The sequence below is a fragment of the Saccoglossus kowalevskii genome, chromosome 7 (assembly GCF_978046115.1).
Source record: "Saccoglossus kowalevskii chromosome 7, keSacKowa6.1, whole genome shotgun sequence".
In the NCBI taxonomy this organism is placed as follows: Eukaryota; Metazoa; Hemichordata; class Enteropneusta; family Harrimaniidae; genus Saccoglossus; species Saccoglossus kowalevskii.
Genome location: NC_140647.1, coordinates 41,267,358 through 41,286,359, shown reverse-complemented (window position 1 = coordinate 41,286,359; position 19,002 = coordinate 41,267,358).

Genomic DNA, 19,002 nt, shown 5'->3' with positions numbered 1-19,002 from the left:
TCATTACTTTGCCACAATTTTCAGTGCTTTGACATTACTTTGCCACAACGTTTCAATACTTTGCCACACTTTTCAGCACTTTGCCACACTTTTCAGTACTTTGCCACTACTCTTCACCACTTTGCCACTACTTTTCAGAACTTTGCCACTACTTTTCAGCACTTTGCCACACTTTTCAGTACTTTGCCACTACTTTTCATAACGTTGCCACTACTTTTCAGTACTTTTCCACACATTTCAGTGCTTTGCCACTACTTTGCCACAAGGTTTCAGTACTTTGATACACTTTTCAGCACTATGCTACTGCTTTTCAGTACTTTGCCACTACTTTTCAGCACTTTGCCACTACTTTGCTGTACTTTGCCACACTTTTCAGCACTTTGCCACTACTTTTCAGTACTTTGCCACTACTTTTCAGCACTTTGCCACACTTTTCAGTACTTTGCCACTACTTTTCAGCACTTTGCCACACTTTTCAGTACTTTGCCACTACTCTTCAGCAGTTTGCCACAACTTTTCAGTACTTTGCCACAACTTTTCAGTACTTTGCCACACTTTTCAGCACTTTGCGACTACTTTTCAGTACTTTGCCACTACTTTTCAGCACTTTGCCACACTTTTCAGTACTTTGCCACAACTTTTCAGCACTTTGCCACACTTTTCAGTACTTTGCCACTACTCTTCAGCACTTTGCTACAACTTTTCAGTACTTTGCCACACTTTTCAGTACTTTGCAACTACTTTTCAGTACTTTGCCACTACTTTTCAGCACTTTGCCACATTTTTCAGTACTATGCCACTACTTTTCAGCACTTTGCCACTATTTTTCAGTACTTTGCCACTACTTTTCAGCACTTTGCCACTACTTTTCAGTAGTTTGCCACTACTTTTCAGCACTTTGCTACAACTTTTCAGTACTTTGCTACACTGTTCAGTACTTTGCCAATACTTTGCCACAACTTCTTAGTACTTTGCCACACTTTTCAGCAATTTGCCACTGCTTTTAATTAGTTTGCCACTACTTTTCAGCAATTTGCCACAACTTTTCAGTACTTTGCCACAATTTTCAGTGCTTTGACATTACTTTGCCACAACGTTTCATTACTTTGCCACACTTTTCAGCACTTTGCCACTGCTTTTCAGTACTTTGCCACACTTTTCAGCACTTTGCCACTACTTTTCAGTACTTTGCCACTACTTTTCAGAACTTTGCCACAACTTTTCAGTGTTTGCCACACTTTTCAGTACTTTGCCACTACTTTTCAGCACTTTGCCACACTTTTCAGTACTTTGCCACGACTTTGCCACAACTTTTCAGTACTTTGCCACACTTTTCAGCAGTTTGCCACAACTTTTCAGTACTTTGCAACTACTTTTAAGCACTTTGCCACAACTTGTCAGTACTTTGCCACACTTTTCAGTGCTTTGCCACTACTTTGCCGCAACTTTTCTGTACTTTGCCACACTTTTCACCACTTTGCCACTACTTTTCAGCACTTTGCCACACTTTTCAGTACTTTGCCACTACTTTTCATCACTTTGCCACTACTTTTCAGTACTTTTCCACACATTTCAGTGCTTTGCCACTACTTTGCCACAACGTTTTCAGTACTTTGCTACACTTTTCAGCACTTTGCCACTGCTTTTCAGTACTTTGCCACTACTTTTCAGCACTTTGCCACAACTTTGCTGTACTTTGCCACACTTTTCAGCATTTTGCCACTACTTTTCAGTAGTTTGCCACTACTTTTCAGCAATTTGCCACAACTTTTCATTACTTTGCCACAATTTTCAGTGCTTTGACATTACTTTGCCACAACGTTTCAATACTTTGCCACACTTTTCAGCACTTTGCCACAACTTTTCAGTACTTTGCCACACTTTTGAGCACTTTGCCCCAACGTTTCAGTACTTTGCTACACTTTTCAGCACTTTGCCACTCTTTTCAGTACTTTGCCACGACTTTGCCACAACTCTTCAGTACTTTGCCACACTTTTCAGTACTTTGCCACTACTTTTCAGCACTTTGCCACAACTGTTCAGTACTTTGCCACACTTTTCAGTACTTTGCCACTACTTGTCAGCACTTAGCCACAGCTTTTCAGTACTTTTCCACACATTTCAGTGCTTTGCCACTACTTTGCCACAACGTTTCAGTATTTTGCTACACTTTTCAGCACTTTGCCACTGCTTTTCAGTACTTTGCCACTACTTTTCAGCACTTTGCCACAACTTTGCTGTACTTTGCCACACATTTCAGTGCTTTGCCACAACTTTGCCACAACTTTTCAGTACTTTGCCACACTTTTCAGCACTTTGCCACTACTTTTCAGTACTTTGCCTCTACTTTTCAGCACTTTGCCACATTTTCAGTACTTTGCCACACTTTTCAGTACTTTGCCACTACTTTTCATCACTTTGCCACTACTTTTCAGTACTTTGCCACACATTTCAGTGCTTTGCCACTTCTTTGCCACAACTTTTCTGTACTTTGCCACACTCTTCACCACTTTGCCACTACTTTTCAGAACTTTGCCACTACTTTTCAGCACTTTGCCACACTTTTCAGTACTTTGCCACTACTTTTCATAACGTTGCCACTACTTTTCAGTACTTTTCCACACATTTCAGTGCTTTGCCACTACTTTGCCACAAGGTTTCAGTACTTTGATACACTTTTCAGCACTATGCTACTGCTTTTCAGTACTTTGCCACTACTTTTCAGCACTTTGCCACTACTTTGCTGTACTTTGCCACACTTTTCAGCACTTTGCCACTACTTTTCAGTACTTTGCCACTACTTTTCAGCACTTTGCCACACTTTTCAGTACTTTGCCACTACTTTTCAGCACTTTGCCACACTTTTCAGTACTTTGCCACTACTCTTCAGCACTTTGCCACAACTTTTCAGTACTTTGCCACAACTTTTCAGTACTTTGCCACACTTTTCAGCACTTTGCGACTACTTTTCAGTACTTTGCCACTACTTTTCAGCACTTTGCCACACTTTTCAGTACTTTGCCACTACTTTTCAGCACTTTGCCACACTTTTCAGTACTTTGCCACTACTCTTCAGCACTTTGCTACAACTTTTCAGTACTTTGCCACACTTTTCAGTACTTTGCCACTACTTTTCAGCATTTTGCCACAACTTTTCAGTACTTTTAAACATATTTCAGTGCATTGCCACGACTTTGCCACAACGTTTCAGTACTTTGCCACACTTTTCAGCACTTTGCCACTGCTTTTCACTACTTTGCCACTACTTTTCAGCACTTTGCCACAACTTTGCTGTACTTTGCCACACATTTCAGTGCTTTGCCACTACTTTGCCACAACTTTTCAGTACTTTGCCACAACTTTTCAGTACTTTGCCACACTTTTCAGCACTTTGCCACTACTTTTCAGTACTTTGCCACTACTTTTCAGCACTTTGCCACACTTTTCAGTACTTTGCCACTACTTTTCAGCACTTTGCTACAACTTTTCAGTACATTGCCATACTTTACAGTACTTTGCCACGACTTTGCCACAACTTTTCAGTACTTTGCCACACTTTTCAGTACTTTGCCACTACTTTTCAGTACTTTGCCACTACTTTCCAGCACTTTGCCACATTTTTCAGTACTATGCCACTACTTTTCAGCACTTTGCCACTATTTTTCATTACTTTGCCACTACTTTTCAGCACTTTGCCTCTACTTTTCAGTAGTTTGCTACTACTTTTCAGCACTTTGCCACAACTTTTCAGTATTTGCCACACTGTTCAGTACTTTGCCATTACTTTGCCACAACTGTTTAGTACTTTGCCACACTTTTCAGCAATTTGCCACTGCTTTTCAGTAGTTTGCCACTACTTTTCAGCAATTTGCCACAACTTTTCAGTACTTTGCCACAATTTTCAGTGCTTTGACATTACTTTGCCACAACGTTTCAATACTTTGCCACACTTTTCAGCACTTTGCCAGTGCTTTTCAGTACTTTGCCACACTTTTCAGCACTTTGCCACTACTTTTCAGTACTTTGCCACACTTTTGAGCTCTTTGCCGCTACTTTTCAGTACTTTGCCACTACTTTTCAGCACTTTGCCACACTTTTCAGTACTTTGCCACTACTTTTCAGCACTTTGCCACACTTTTCAGTACTTTGCCACTACTCTTCAGCACTTTGCTACAACTTTTCAGTACTTTGCCACAACTTTTCAGTACTTTGCCACACTTTTCAGTGCTTTGCCACTACTTTGCCGCAACTTTTCATTACTTGCCACACTTTTCAGCACTTTGCCACTGCTTTTCAGTAGTTTGCCACTACTTTTCAGCACTTTGCCACACATTTCAGTGCCTTGCCACTACTTTACCACAACTTTTCTGTACTTTGCCACACTTTTCACCACTTTGCCACTACTTTTCAGTACTTTGCCACTACTTTTCAGCACTTTGCCACACTTTTCAGTACTTGCCACTACTTTTCATCACTTTGCCACTACTTTTCAGTACTTTGCCACTACTTTTCAGCACTTTGCCACAGCTTTTCAGTACTTTTCCACACATTTCAGTGCTTTGCCACTACTTTGCCACAACGTTTCAGTATTTTGCTACACTTTTCATCACTTTGCCACTGCTTTTCAGTACTTTGCCACTACTCTTCAGCACTTTGCTACAACTTTTCAGTACTTTGCCACAACTTTTCAGTACTTTGCCACACTTTTCAGTGCTTTGCCACTACTTTGCCGCAACTTTTCATTACTTGCCACACTTTTCAGCACTTTGCCACTGCTTTTCAGTAGTTTGCCACTACTTTTCAGCACTTTGCCACACATTTCAGTGCCTTGCCACTACTTTACCACAACTTTTCTGTACTTTGCCACACTTTTCACCACTTTGCCACTACTTTTCATTACTTTGCCACAACTGTTCAGTACTTTGCCACACTTTTCAGTACTTTGCCACTACTTGTCAGCACTTAGCCACAGCTTTTCAGTACTTTTCCACACATTTCAGTGCTTTGCCACTACTTTGCCACAACGTTTCAGTATTTTGCTACACTTTTCAGCACTTTGCCACTGCTTTTCAGTACTTTGCCACTACTTTTCAGCACTTTGCCACAACTTTGCTGTACTTTGCCACACATTTCAGTGCTTTGCCACAACTTTGCCACAACTTTTCAGTACTTTGCCACACTTTTCAGCACTTTGCCACTACTTTTCAGTACTTTGCCTCTACTTTTCAGCACTTTGCCACATTTTCAGTACTTTGCCACACTTTTCAGTACTTTGCCACTACTTTTCATCACTTTGCCACTACTTTTCAGTACTTTGCCACACATTTCAGTGCTTTGCCACTTCTTTGCCACAACTTTTCTGTACTTTGCCACACTCTTCACCACTTTGCCACTACTTTTCAGAACTTTGCCACTACTTTTCAGCACTTTGCCACACTTTTCAGTACTTTGCCACTACTTTTCATAACGTTGCCACTACTTTTCAGTACTTTTCCACACATTTCAGTGCTTTGCCACTACTTTGCCACAAGGTTTCAGTACTTTGATACACTTTTCAGCACTATGCTACTGCTTTTCAGTACTTTGCCACTACTTTTCAGCACTTTGCCACTACTTTGCTGTACTTTGCCACACTTTTCAGCACTTTGCCACTACTTTTCAGTACTTTGCCACTACTTTTCAGCACTTTGCCACACTTTTCAGTACTTTGCCACTACTTTTCAGCACTTTGCCACACTTTTCAGTACTTTGCCACTACTCTTCAGCACTTTGCCACAACTTTTCAGTACTTTGCCACAACTTTTCAGTACTTTGCCACACTTTTCAGCACTTTGCGACTACTTTTCAGTACTTTGCCACTACTTTTCAGCACTTTGCCACACTTTTCAGTACTTTGCCACTACTTTTCAGCACTTTGCCACACTTTTCAGTACTTTGCCACTACTCTTCAGCACTTTGCTACAACTTTTCAGTACTTTGCCACACTTTTCAGTACTTTGCCACTACTTTTCAGCATTTTGCCACAACTTTTCAGTACTTTTAAACATATTTCAGTGCATTGCCACGACTTTGCCACAACGTTTCAGTACTTTGCCACACTTTTCAGCACTTTGCCACTGCTTTTCACTACTTTGCCACTACTTTTCAGCACTTTGCCACAACTTTGCTGTACTTTGCCACACATTTCAGTGCTTTGCCACTACTTTGCCACAACTTTTCAGTACTTTGCCACAACTTTTCAGTACTTTGCCACACTTTTCAGCACTTTGCCACTACTTTTCAGTACTTTGCCACTACTTTTCAGCACTTTGCCACACTTTTCAGTACTTTGCCACTACTTTTCAGCACTTTGCTACAACTTTTCAGTACATTGCCATACTTTACAGTACTTTGCCACGACTTTGCCACAACTTTTCAGTACTTTGCCACACTTTTCAGTACTTTGCCACTACTTTTCAGTACTTTGCCACTACTTTCCAGCACTTTGCCACATTTTTCAGTACTATGCCACTACTTTTCAGCACTTTGCCACTATTTTTCATTACTTTGCCACTACTTTTCAGCACTTTGCCTCTACTTTTCAGTAGTTTGCTACTACTTTTCAGCACTTTGCCACAACTTTTCAGTATTTGCCACACTGTTCAGTACTTTGCCATTACTTTGCCACAACTGTTTAGTACTTTGCCACACTTTTCAGCAATTTGCCACTGCTTTTCAGTAGTTTGCCACTACTTTTCAGCAATTTGCCACAACTTTTCAGTACTTTGCCACAATTTTCAGTGCTTTGACATTACTTTGCCACAACGTTTCAATACTTTGCCACACTTTTCAGCACTTTGCCAGTGCTTTTCAGTACTTTGCCACACTTTTCAGCACTTTGCCACTACTTTTCAGTACTTTGCCACACTTTTGAGCTCTTTGCCGCTACTTTTCAGTACTTTGCCACTACTTTTCAGCACTTTGCCACACTTTTCAGTACTTTGCCACTACTTTTCAGCACTTTGCCACACTTTTCAGTACTTTGCCACTACTCTTCAGCACTTTGCTACAACTTTTCAGTACTTTGCCACAACTTTTCAGTACTTTGCCACACTTTTCAGTGCTTTGCCACTACTTTGCCGCAACTTTTCATTACTTGCCACACTTTTCAGCACTTTGCCACTGCTTTTCAGTAGTTTGCCACTACTTTTCAGCACTTTGCCACACATTTCAGTGCCTTGCCACTACTTTACCACAACTTTTCTGTACTTTGCCACACTTTTCACCACTTTGCCACTACTTTTCAGTACTTTGCCACTACTTTTCAGCACTTTGCCACACTTTTCAGTACTTGCCACTACTTTTCATCACTTTGCCACTACTTTTCAGTACTTTGCCACTACTTTTCAGCACTTTGCCACAGCTTTTCAGTACTTTTCCACACATTTCAGTGCTTTGCCACTACTTTGCCACAACGTTTCAGTATTTTGCTACACTTTTCAGCACTTTGCCACTGCTTTTCAGTACTTTGCCACTACTCTTCAGCACTTTGCTACAACTTTTCAGTACTTTGCCACAACTTTTCAGTACTTTGCCACACTTTTCAGTGCTTTGCCACTACTTTGCCGCAACTTTTCATTACTTGCCACACTTTTCAGCACTTTGCCACTGCTTTTCAGTAGTTTGCCACTACTTTTCAGCACTTTGCCACACATTTCAGTGCCTTGCCACTACTTTACCACAACTTTTCTGTACTTTGCCACACTTTTCACCACTTTGCCACTACTTTTCATTACTTTGCCACTACTTTTCAGCACTTTGCCACACTTTTCAGTACTTGCCACTACTTTTCATCACTTTGCCACTACTTTTCAGTACTTTGCCACTACTTTTCAGCACTTTGCCACAACTTTTCAGTACTTTTCCACACATTTCAGTGCTTTGCCACTACTTTGCCACAACGTTTCAGTATTTTGCTACACTTTTCAGCACTTTGCCACTGCTTTTCAGTACTTTGCCACTACTCTTCAGCACTTTGCTACAACTTTTCAGTACTTTGCCACAACTTTTCAGTACTTTGCCACACTTTTCAGTGCTTTGCCACTACTTTGCCGCAACTTTTCATTACTTGCCACACTTTTCAGCACTTTGCCACTGCTTTTCAGTAGTTTGCCACTACTTTTCAGTACTTTGCCACACATTTCAGTGCCTTGCCACTACTTTACCACAACTTTTCTGTACTTTGCCACACTTTTCACCACTTTGCCACTACTTTTCAGTACTTTGCCACTACTTTTCAGCACTTTGCCACACTTTTCAGTACTTGCCACTAATTTTCATCTCTTTGCCTCTACTTTTCAGTACTTTGCCACTACTTTTCAGCACTTTGCCACAGCTTTTCAGTACTTTTCCACACATTTCAGTGCTTTGCCACTACTTTGCCACAACGTTTCAGTATTTTGCTACACTTTTCAGCACTTTGCCACTGCTTTTCAGTACTTTGCCACTACTTTTCAGCACTTTGCCACAACTTTTCAGTACTTTGCCACATTTTTCAGCACTTTGCCACTACTTTTCAGTACTTTGCCAATGCTTTTCAGCACTTTGCCACTACTTTTCAGTACTTTGCCACTACTTTTCAGCATTTTGCCACAACTTTTCAGTACTTTTCCACACATCTCAGTGCTTTGCCACGACTTTGCCACAACGTTTCAGTACTTTGCCACACTTTTCAGCACTTTGCCACTGCTTTTCACTACTTTGCCACTACTTTTCAGCACTTTGCCACAACTTTGCTGTACTTTGCCACACATTTCAGTGCTTTGCCACTACTTTGCCACAACTTTTCAGTACTTTGCCACAACTTTTCAGTACTTTGCCACACATTTCAGCACTTTGCCACTACTTTTCAGTACTTTGCCACTACTTTTCAGCACTTTGCCACACTTTTCAGTACTTTGCCACTACTTTTCAGCACTTTGCCACACTTTTCAGTACTTTGCCACTACTCTTCAGCACTTTGCTACAACTTTTCAGTACTTTGCCATAGTTTTCATCACTTTGCCACGACTTTGCCACAACTTTTCAGTACTTTGCCACACTTTTCAGTACTTTGCCAATACTTTTCAGTACTTTGCCACTACTTTTCAGCACTTTGCCACATTTTTCAGTACTATGCCACTACTTTTCAGCACTTTGCCACTATTTTTCAGTACTTTGCCACTACTTTTCAGCACTTTGCCACTACTTTTCAGTAGTTTGCCACTACTTTTCAGCACTTTGCTACAACTTTTCAGTACTTTGCCACACTGTTCAGTACTTTGCCATTACTTTGCCACAACTTTTTAGTACTTTGCCACACTTTTCAGCAATTTGCCACTGCTTTTCAGTAGTTTGCCACTACTTTTCAGCAATTTGCCACAACTTTTCAGTACTTTGCCACGACTTTGCCACAACTTTTCATTACTTTGCCACACTTTTCAGCAGTTTGCCACTGCTTTTCACTACTTTGTAACTACTTTTAAGCACTTTGCCACAACTTTTCAGTACTTTGGCACACTTTTCAGTGCTTTGCCACTACTTTGCTGCAACTTTTCATTACTTGCCACACTTCTCAGTACTTTGCCACTACTTTTCATCACTTTGCCACAGCTTTTCAGTACTTTTCCACACATTTCAGTGCTTTGCCACTACTTTGCCACAACGTTTCAGTACTTTGCTACACTTTTCAGCACTTTGCCACTGCTTTTCAGTACTTTGCCACTACTTTTCAGCACTTTGCCACAACTTTGCTGTACTTTGCCACACATTTCAGTGCTTTGCCACAACTTTGCCACAACTTTTCAGTACTTTGCCACACTTTTCAGCACTTTGCCACTACTTTTCAGTACTTTGCCTCTACTTTTCAGCACTTTGCCACATTTTCAGTACTTTGCCACACTTTTCAGTACTTTGCCACTACTTTTCATCACTTTGCCACTACTTTTCAGTACTTTGCCACACATTTCAGTGCTTTGCCACTTCTTTGCCACAACTTTTCTGTACTTTGCCACACTCTTCACCACTTTGCCACTACTTTTCAGAACTTTGCCACTACTTTTCAGCACTTTGCCACACTTTTCAGTACTTTGCCACTACTTTTCATAACGTTGCCACTACTTTTCAGTACTTTTCCACACATTTCAGTGCTTTGCCACTACTTTGCCACAAGGTTTCAGTACTTTGATACACTTTTCAGCACTATGCTACTGCTTTTCAGTACTTTGCCACTACTTTTCAGCACTTTGCCACTACTTTGCTGTACTTTGCCACACTTTTCAGCACTTTGCCACTACTTTTCAGTACTTTGCCACTACTTTTCAGCACTTTGCCACACTTTTCAGTACTTTGCCACTACTTTTCAGCACTTTGCCACACTTTTCAGTACTTTGCCACTACTCTTCAGCACTTTGCCACAACTTTTCAGTACTTTGCCACAACTTTTCAGTACTTTGCCACACTTTTCAGCACTTTGCGACTACTTTTCAGTACTTTGCCACTACTTTTCAGCACTTTGCCACACTTTTCAGTACTTTGCCACTACTTTTCAGCACTTTGCCACACTTTTCAGTACTTTGCCACTACTCTTCAGCACTTTGCTACAACTTTTCAGTACTTTGCCACACTTTTCAGTACTTTGCCACTACTTTTCAGCATTTTGCCACAACTTTTCAGTACTTTTAAACATATTTCAGTGCATTGCCACGACTTTGCCACAACGTTTCAGTACTTTGCCACACTTTTCAGCACTTTGCCACTGCTTTTCACTACTTTGCCACTACTTTTCAGCACTTTGCCACAACTTTGCTGTACTTTGCCACACATTTCAGTGCTTTGCCACTACTTTGCCACAACTTTTCAGTACTTTGCCACAACTTTTCAGTACTTTGCCACACTTTTCAGCACTTTGCCACTACTTTTCAGTACTTTGCCACTACTTTTCAGCACTTTGCCACACTTTTCAGTACTTTGCCACTACTTTTCAGCACTTTGCTACAACTTTTCAGTACATTGCCATACTTTACAGTACTTTGCCACGACTTTGCCACAACTTTTCAGTACTTTGCCACACTTTTCAGTACTTTGCCACTACTTTTCAGTACTTTGCCACTACTTTCCAGCACTTTGCCACATTTTTCAGTACTATGCCACTACTTTTCAGCACTTTGCCACTATTTTTCATTACTTTGCCACTACTTTTCAGCACTTTGCCACTACTTTTCAGTAGTTTGCTACTACTTTTCAGCACTTTGCCACAACTTTTCAGTATTTGCCACACTGTTCAGTACTTTGCCATTACTTTGCCACAACTTTTTAGTACTTTGCCACACTTTTCAGCAATTTGCCACTGCTTTTCAGTAGTTTGCCACTACTTTTCAGCAATTTGCCACAACTTTTCAGTACTTTGCCACAATTTTCAGTGCTTTGACATTACTTTGCCACAACGTTTCAATACTTTGCCACACTTTTCAGCACTTTGCCAGTGCTTTTCAGTACTTTGCCACACTTTTCAGCACTTTGCCACTACTTTTCAGTACTTTGCCACACTTTTGAGCTCTTTGCCGCTACTTTTCAGTACTTTGCCACTACTTTTCAGCACTTTGCCACACTTTTCAGTACTTTGCCACTACTTTTCAGCACTTTGCCACACTTTTCAGTACTTTGCCACTACTCTTCAGCACTTTGCTACAACTTTTCAGTACTTTGCCACAACTTTTCAGTACTTTGCCACACTTTTCAGTGCTTTGCCACTACTTTGCCGCAACTTTTCATTACTTGCCACACTTTTCAGCACTTTGCCACTGCTTTTCAGTAGTTTGCCACTACTTTTCAGCACTTTGCCACACATTTCAGTGCCTTGCCACTACTTTACCACAACTTTTCTGTACTTTGCCACACTTTTCACCACTTTGCCACTACTTTTCAGTACTTTGCCACTACTTTTCAGCACTTTGCCACACTTTTCAGTACTTGCCACTACTTTTCATCACTTTGCCACTACTTTTCAGTACTTTGCCACTACTTTTCAGCACTTTGCCACAGCTTTTCAGTACTTTTCCACACATTTCAGTGCTTTGCCACTACTTTGCCACAACGTTTCAGTATTTTGCTACACTTTTCAGCACTTTGCCACTGCTTTTCAGTACTTTGCCACTACTCTTCAGCACTTTGCTACAACTTTTCAGTACTTTGCCACAACTTTTCAGTACTTTGCCACACTTTTCAGTGCTTTGCCACTACTTTGCCGCAACTTTTCATTACTTGCCACACTTTTCAGCACTTTGCCACTGCTTTTCAGTAGTTTGCCACTACTTTTCAGCACTTTGCCACACATTTCAGTGCCTTGCCACTACTTTACCACAACTTTTCTGTACTTTGCCACACTTTTCACCACTTTGCCACTACTTTTCATTACTTTGCCACTACTTTTCAGCACTTTGCCACACTTTTCAGTACTTGCCACTACTTTTCATCACTTTGCCACTACTTTTCAGTACTTTGCCACTACTTTTCAGCACTTTGCCACAACTTTTCAGTACTTTTCCACACATTTCAGTGCTTTGCCACTACTTTGCCACAACGTTTCAGTATTTTGCTACACTTTTCAGCACTTTGCCACTGCTTTTCAGTACTTTGCCACTACTCTTCAGCACTTTGCTACAACTTTTCAGTACTTTGCCACAACTTTTCAGTACTTTGCCACACTTTTCAGTGCTTTGCCACTACTTTGCCGCAACTTTTCATTACTTGCCACACTTTTCAGCACTTTGCCACTGCTTTTCAGTAGTTTGCCACTACTTTTCAGTACTTTGCCACACATTTCAGTGCCTTGCCACTACTTTACCACAACTTTTCTGTACTTTGCCACACTTTTCACCACTTTGCCACTACTTTTCAGTACTTTGCCACTACTTTTCAGCACTTTGCCACACTTTTCAGTACTTGCCACTAATTTTCATCACTTTGCCTCTACTTTTCAGTACTTTGCCACTACTTTTCAGCACTTTGCCACAGCTTTTCAGTACTTTTCCACACATTTCAGTGCTTTGCCACTACTTTGCCACAACGTTTCAGTATTTTGCTACACTTTTCAGCACTTTGCCACTGCTTTTCAGTACATTGCCACTACTTTTCAGCACTTTGCCACAACTTTTCAGTACTTTGCCACATTTTTCAGCACTTTGCCACTACTTTTCAGTACTTTGCCACTGCTTTTCAGCACTTTGCCACTACTTTTCAGTACTTTGCCACTACTTTTCAGCATTTTGCCACAACTTTTCAGTACTTTTCCACACATCTCAGTGCTTTGCCACGACTTTGCCACAACGTTTCAGTACTTTGCCACACTTTTCAGCACTTTGCCACTGCTTTTCACTACTTTGCCACTACTTTTCAGCACTTTGCCACAACTTTGCTGTACTTTGCCACACATTTCAGTGCTTTGCCACTACTTTGCCACAACTTTTCAGTACTTTGCCACAACTTTTCAGTACTTTGCCACACATTTCAGCACTTTGCCACTACTTTTCAGTACTTTGCCACTACTTTTCAGCACTTTGCCACACTTTTCAGTACTTTGCCACTACTTTTCAGCACTTTGCCACACTTTTCAGTACTTTGCCACTACTCTTCAGCACTTTGCTACAACTTTTCAGTACTTTGCCATAGTTTTCATCACTTTGCCACGACTTTGCCACAACTTTTCAGTACTTTGCCACACTTTTCAGTACTTTGCCAATACTTTTCAGTACTTTGCCACTACTTTTCAGCACTTTGCCACATTTTTCAGTACTATGCCACTACTTTTCAGCACTTTGCCACTATTTTTCAGTACTTTGCCACTACTTTTCAGCACTTTGCCACTACTTTTCAGTAGTTTGCCACTACTTTTCAGCACTTTGCTACAACTTTTCATTACTTTGCCACACTGTTCAGTACTTTGCCATTACTTTGCCACAACTTTTTAGTACTTTGCCACACTTTTCAGCAATTTGCCACTGCTTTTCAGTAGTTTGCCACTACTTTTCAGCAATTTGCCACAACTTTTCAGTACTTTGCCACGACTTTGCCACAACTTTTCATTACTTTGCCACACTTTTCAGCAGTTTGCCACTGCTTTTCACTACTTTGCAACTACTTTTAAGCACTTTGCCACAACTTTTCAGTACTTTGGCACACTTTTCAGTGCTTTGCCACTACTTTGCTGCAACTTTTCATTACTTGCCACACTTTTCAGCACTTTGCCACTGCTTTTCATTAGTTTGCCACTACTTTTCGGTACTTTGCCACACTTCTCAGTACTTTGCCACTACTTTTCATCACTTTGCCACAGCTTTTCAGTACTTTTCCACACATTTCAGTGCTTTGCCACTACTTTGCCACAACGTTTCAGTACTTTGCTACACTTTTCAGCACTTTGCCACTGCTTTTCAGTACTTTGCCACTACTTTTCAGCACTTTGCCACAACTTTGCTGTACTTTGCCACACATTTCAGTGCTTTGCCTTTACTTTGCCACAACTTTTCAGTACTTTGCCACACTTTTCAACACTTTGCCACTACTTTTCAGTACTTTGCCACAACATTTCAGAACTTTGCCACAACTTTTTAGTACTTTGCCACACTTTTCAGTACTTTGCCACTACTTTTCAGCAATTTGCCACACGTTTCAGTACTTTGCCACTACTCTTCAGCACTTTGCTACAACTTTTCAGTACTTTGCCACTCTTTTCAGCACATTTGCCACTGCTTTTCAGTAATTTGCAACAACTTTTAAGCACTTTGCCATAACTTTTCAGTACTTTGCCACTGCTCCTCAGTACTTTGCAACAACTTTTCAGTACTTTGCCACAACTTTGCAGTACTTTGCCACACATTTCAGTGCATTGCCTTTACTTTTTCACAACTTTTCAGTACTTTGCCACACTTTTAATCACTTTGCCACTACTTTTCAGTACTTTGCCACACTTTTCAGTGCTTTGCCACTACTTGGCCACAACTTGTCAGTACTTTGCCACACTTTTCAGGACTTTGCCACTACACTTCAGTAATTTGCCACTACTTTTCAGCACTTTGCTACAAATTTTCAGTACTTTGCCACACTTTTCAGTACTTTGCCACGACTTTGCCACAACTTTTCATTACTTTGCCACACTTTTCAGCAATTTGCCACTGCTTTTCAGTAGTTTGCCACTACTTTTCAGCACTTTGCCACAACTTTTCAGTACTTTGCCACACATTTCAGTGCTTTGCCACTACTTTGCCACAACTTTTCAGTACTTTGCAACAACTTTTCAGTACTTTGCCACACTTTTCAGCACTTTGCCACTACTTTTCAGTACTTTTCCACTACTTTTCAGCACTTTGCCACACTTTTCAGTACTTTGCCACTACTTTTCAGCCTTTGCCACACTTTTCAGTACTTTGCCACTACTCTTCAGCACTTTGCTACAACTTTTCAGTACTTTGCCACACTTTTCAGTACTTTGCCATTACTTTGCCACAACTTTTTAGTACTTTGCCACACTTTTCAGCAATTTGCCACTGCTTTTCAGTAGTTTGCCACTACTTTTCAGCAATTTGCCACAACTTTTCAGTACTTTGCCACAATTTTCAGTGATTTGACATTACTTTGCCACAACGTTTCAATACTTTGCCACACTTTTCAGCACTTTGCCAGTGCTTTTCAGTACTTTGCCACACTTTTCAGCACTTTGCCACTACTTTTCAGTACTTTGCCACACTTTTGAGCTCTTTGCCGCTACTTTTCAGTACTTTGCCACTACTTTTCAGCACTTTGCCACACTTTTCAGTACTTTGCTACTACTTTTCAGCACTTTGCCACACTTTTCAGTACTTTGCCACTACTCTTCAGCACTTTGCTACAACTTTTCAGTACTTTGCCACAACTTTTCAGTACTTTGCCACACTTTTCAGTGCTTTGCCACTACTTTGCCGCAACTTTTCATTACTTGCCACACTTTTCAGCACTTTGCCACTGCTTTTCAGTAGTTTGCCACTACTTTTCAGTACTTTGCCACACATTTCAGTGCCTTGCCACTACTTTACCACAACTTTTCTGTACTTTGCCACACTTTTCACCACTTTGCCACACTTTTCAGTACTTGCCACTACTTTTCATCACTTTGCCACTACTTTTCAGTACTTTGCCACTACTTTTCAGCACTTTGCCACAGCTTTTCAGTACTTTTCCACACATTTCAGTGCTTTGCCACTACTTTGCCACAACGTTTCAGTATTTTGCTACACTTTTCAGCAGTTTGCCACTGCTTTTCAGTACTTTGCCACTACTCTTCAGCACTTTGCTACAACTTTTCAGTACTTTGCCACAACTTTTCAGTACTTTGCCACACTTTTCAGTGCTTTGCCACTACTTTGCCGCAACTTTTCATTACTTGCCACACTTTTCAGCACTTTGCTACTGCTTTTCAGTAGTTTGCCACTACTTTTCAGTACTTTGCCACACATTTCAGTGCCTTGCCACTACTTTACCACAACTTTTCTGTACTTTGCCACACTTTTCACCACTTTGCCACTACTTTTCAGTACTTTGCCACTACTTTTCAGCACTTTGCCACACTTTTCAGTACTTGCCACTAATTTTCATCACTTTGCCTCTACTTTTCAGTACTTTGCCACTACTTTTCAGCACTTTGCCACAGCTTTTCAGTACTTTTCCACACATTTCAGTGCTTTGCCACTACTTTGCCACAACGTTTCAGTATTTTGCTACACTTTTCAGCACTTTGCCACTGCTTTTCAGTACTTTGCCACTACTTTTCAGCACTTTGCCACAACTTTTCAGTACTTTGCCACACTTTTCAGCACTTTGCCACTACTTTTCAGTACTTTGCCACTGCTTTTCAGCACTTTGCCACTACTTTTCAGTACTTTGCCACTACTTTTCAGCATTTTGCCACAACTTTTCAGTACTTTTCCACACATCTCAGTGCTTTGCCACGACTTTGCCACAACGTTTCAGTACTTTGCCACGCTTTTCAGCACTTTGCCACTACTTTTCAGTACTTTGCCACACTTTTCAGTGCTTTGCCACTACTTGGCCACAACTTGTCAGTACTTTGCCACACTTTTCAGGACTATGCCACTACACTTCAGTAATTTGCCACTAATTTTCAGCACTTTGCTACAAATTTTCAGTACTTTGCCACACTTTTCAGTACTTTGCCACGACTTTGCCACAACTTTTCATTACTTTGCCACACTTTTCAGCAATTTGCCACTGCTTTTCAGTAGTTTGCCACTACTTTTCAGCACTTTGCCACAACTTTTCAGTACTTTGCCACACATTTCAGTGCTTTGCCACTACTTTGCCACAACTTTTCAGTACTTTGCAACAACTTTTCAGTACTTTGCCACACTTTTCAGCACTTTGCCACTACTTTTCAGTACTTTTCCACTACTTTTCAGCACTTTGCCACACTTTTCAGTACTTTGCCACTACTTTTCAGCCTTTGCCACACTTTTCAGTACTTTGCCACTACTCTTCAGCACTTTGCTACAACTTTTCAGTACTTTGCCACACTTTTCAGTACTTTGCCATTACTTTGCCACAACTTTTTAGTACTTTGCCACACTTTTCAGCAATTTGCCACTGCTTTTCAGTAGTTTGCCACTACTTTTCAGCAATTTGCCACAACTTTTCAGTACTTTGCCACAATTTTCAGTGCTTTGACATTACTTTGCCACAACGTTTCAATACTTTGCCACACTTTTCAGCACTTTGCCAGTGCTTTTCAGTACTTTGCCACACTTTTCAGCACTTTGCCACTACTTTTCAGTACTTTGCCACACTTTTGAGCTCTTTGCCGCTACTTTTCAGTACTTTGCCACTACTTTTCAGCACTTTGCCACACTTTTCAGTACTTTGCTACTACTTTTCAGCACTTTGCCACACTTTTCAGTACTTTGCCACTACTCTTCAGCACTTTGCTACAACTTTTCAGTACTTTGCCACAACTTTTCAGTACTTTGCCACACTTTTCAGTGCTTTGCCACTACTTTGCCGCAACTTTTCATTACTTGCCACACTTTTCAGCACTTTGCCACTGCTTTTCAGTAGTTTGCCACTACTTTTCAGTACTTTGCCACACATTTCAGTGCCTTGCCACTACTTTACCACAACTTTTCTGTACTTTGCCACACTTTTCACCACTTTGCCACTACTTTTCAGTACTTTGCCACTACTTTTCAGCACTTTGCCACACTTTTCAGTACTTGCCACTACTTTTCATCACTTTGCCACTACTTTTCAGTACTTTGCCACTACTTTTCAGCACTTTGCCACAGCTTTTCAGTACTTTTCCACACATTTCAGTGCTTTGCCACTACTTTGCCACAACGTTTCAGTATTTTGCTACACTTTTCAGCAGTTTGCCACTGCTTTTCAGTACTTTGCCACTACTCTTCAGCACTTTGCTACAACTTTTCAGTACTTTGCCACAACTTTTCAGTACTTTGCCACACTTTTCAGTGCTTTGCCACTACTTTGCCGCAACTTTTCATTACTTGCCACACTTTTCAGCACTTTGCTACTGCTTTTCAGTAGTTTGCCACTACTTTTCAGTACTTTGCCACACATTTCAGTGCCTTGCCACTACTTTACCACAACTTTTCTGTACTTTGCCACACTTTTCACCACTTTGCCACTACTTTTCAGTACTTTGCCACTACTTTTCAGCACTTTGCCACACTTTTCAGTACTTGCCACTAATTTTCATCACTTTGCCTCTACTTTTCAGTACTTTGCCACTACTTTTCAGCACTTTGCCACAGCTTTTCAGTACTTTTCCACACATTTCAGTGCTTTGCCACTACTTTGCCACAACGTTTCAGTATTTTGCTACACTTTTCAGCACTTTGCCACTGCTTTTCAGTACTTTGCCACTACTTTTCAGCACTTTGCCACAACTTTTCAGTACTTTGCCACACTTTTCAGCACTTTGCC